This window comes from Myotis myotis, unplaced genomic scaffold, assembly GCF_014108235.1.
Source record: "Myotis myotis isolate mMyoMyo1 unplaced genomic scaffold, mMyoMyo1.p scaffold_m19_p_6, whole genome shotgun sequence".
NCBI lineage: Eukaryota > Metazoa > Chordata > Mammalia > Chiroptera > Vespertilionidae > Myotis > Myotis myotis.
In genome coordinates, this window is record NW_023416368.1 from 69,801,157 (window position 1) to 69,803,969 (window position 2,813).

The 2,813-nt window shown below is 35.6% G+C and overlaps 1 pseudogene; it reads right to left on the reverse strand.

The window, feature by feature from the left end:
- Nucleotides 1-1,637: 1,637 nt before the first annotated feature.
- On the reverse strand, nucleotides 1,638-2,293 carry LOC118658627 (annotated as a pseudogene).
- Nucleotides 2,294-2,813: the final 520 nt, after the last annotated feature.

A 2,813-nucleotide genomic window follows, 5' to 3' on the forward strand; every position in this document is an offset into this window, starting at 1 on the left:
TACTGATAAAATTAAGTTTCTATGGCTTAGTACAAATTTAGTGCCAGGATTCTTCAAGCAGGAAGCTGATATTTGATATTTGTACACCTGAAATATATGTGACACTATAGAAAATCAGGAGTGTTAATTCCTCAAGAAAGGGATTTCTTAAGAGAAAGTGTATACTGGTTCTAGGATGCAGTCTCATGCCTTATGTAACCAATAGATGTTTGGATTTCTAAGCTTACATTTGTGCCTTGAAATTAATACTTGTGTTTTTTAAAAGATGATAGTTCAGGATTTTACCACTTCTCAATCTATTACAAATTCAAACTCTGAACCAAGAAAGGGTGACTGTGTTTTATGCACTAAGTGGGTAGTTTGGTTGTTTCAGTTTTTAAGTTCTCTCCTGAAAATATTAAAAACCATGGAAATAGTTATTTTAGCAATAAAGAGAAATAGTAGCAAGCTTATTTTTTTCATGCTTGGAAGTTGTCTAGGAAACAATTTAAATATATTTTGAAAGTACTTTAATTTTTATATTATTATTTTACTATATATATGGTACCATATATCAAATATACCATAGAGTCCAAAAGACAATTAATATTATATCCTTTCATAATGAGGCATATTTAAAAGTTTGGATTTGGGTAACTTCCTCAACTTGATAAAGAGCATCTACAAAAAAACCTATAGCTAATGTCTTTGTTAATAGTGAGAAATTAGATACTTTCCCCTGATATCAGGAATAGGTCAAAGATTTTCCTCAATGTTCTTCTAGAAGTCCTAGCAATATAATAAAACAGAAAAGGAAATAAAAGGTATACAGATTTATATCTCAGAAGGATAGAGAAATAATTTTTTTTTTAATATTTTATTGATTTTTCACAGAGAGGAAGGGAGAGAGATAGAGAGTTAGAAACATCGATGAGAGAGAAACCATCGATCAGCTGCCTCCTGCACATCTCCTACTGGGGATGTGCACGCAACCCAGGTACATGCCCCTGACCGGAATCGAACCTGGGACCTTTCAGTCCGCAGGCCGACGCTCTATCCACTGAGCCAAACCGGTTTCGGCGAGAAATAATTTTTAATTACAAGTTTTCTAAAGCAAATGGTGTAAGAAAAGGGAGGTGAGGGACCTAGAGTCAGGAAGAAGCCTGTCTAAAGTTCAGTCAAGCTGAGGAAAACATTAAGGCCATCTAGATTACGTTTTTGTCTTGTTCCTCTCGTTCCAGAAATGGGACTTATAAGGAGCTCAGGTTCTATGTGTGAATCCTATTCTTTCACTTGCTAAGATTCTGACCCTAATGTATGGATGCTCTTTTTCGTTAGAGAACATTTATACGTTCAAGACAAGGAATACAGAAGGTTAAAAGTGTGAGGCTGGGAGAGACCTATAGAGTTGTGGGGTTTTGTTTTGTTTAGTTTTTTGTTTTTTACAAAATACAAATAAAAGTTTATTATATAGAATTAGGCCTTTAAAGTTCATAGTTACCTAAGGCTAAAGAAAGACTAGGTAATTTTTAAAAACCTGCACAAAAATTTCATTTTCACTTCCCCCCACCCTCAACTATTAAAATGGCCTGACCACATGTTATCAAAACAAACACTATAAATAACACCAAGTCCTTTAAAGATAACTTTCCCAAATGTTATTTCTTAGCATAGGCGATCTTCGTGGCATTACACGGTGTGATCTTAAATCCTTGTGAAGCTTCCCTGACAGCTCCAGCCTGTCCATCATTTTCAAATTCAACAAATGTAATGTCATGCCTCTCAGGTACCAAACGTACCTCCTTGAAGCCAGGGAACTGATTATACAGCATGGGTAACATCATTTCATTAGTCTCTTCTGGTAAATTATTAAGGAAAAACTATAGTTTGGAGGGTAATCAGGTACCTGAGAATGTGGTGTCGCATTTCCTTGGGTGTTAGCTGAATTTGGTGTTACCTGACCAGGCTTTTTATTTGTGGTTATTGCTGTCTGTCCCACAGTTTTGGCTTTTTTCTCTTCTTTGTCAGCAAAAGTGCCACGTGTTTTAGGTATTATATCGGAATTTGTTTTTGCACACTGGATTTGCATTGGTTTACCATCAAATGGAAATCCTTGTAACTGTCTGAGGGCATTCTTGGATGAGCCCAATTCTTCAGATATACCAAAGGCTTGCTACCTCATCTTCATGCTCTTTAATACCACAGTACCTACCACATGCCCAAGTCAGAAAACAGATCATATAGGGGGCTCTTCAATTCTTCTTTTTAAAATTTTGTCATTGATATAAATTGTGTGGTTTGGCCTGACATCCATCTTTTGGGTAAAACTCTTCAAGTAGTCTGAGGTCTGCGTAGTGTTCTGTAAGAACCACAAGCCCCAAAGGAGTCTTAATAAGTATTGGAAATATGATCTTGTCGCAAACTCCTAATAGGCATTTAAAACAAAATCAAAACTCTTCAACAAAATTAATAAGAAATTGCAATGTTTTGATTTTGCACATGATTTCTGTTTTAATGCTATTTCTAAAATATTAAATTTTAAATTATTACAAAAAAATGGATGCTGGTTCCCCTGGTTAGTGGGAGCTTCAAACTTTGCTACCTGTTGCATGGTCTGCACTGAAGAACAGTGGTCTTTGTAGGGCTGGTGGCCCAGCTACTTTGGATTGGCCTCATATTTTTGTGACAGCGGATCATTCATATTTTATCCTGTGCCATTTATCCAAAATTATGGATCCAATATTGTCTCTTTTCCTTAAAAGCAACTTAGAGTTTGAATCAGTTTGAATCATGGATGTACTTTTCCTCCAATTTTCTTTCTTGAGTTGCATACA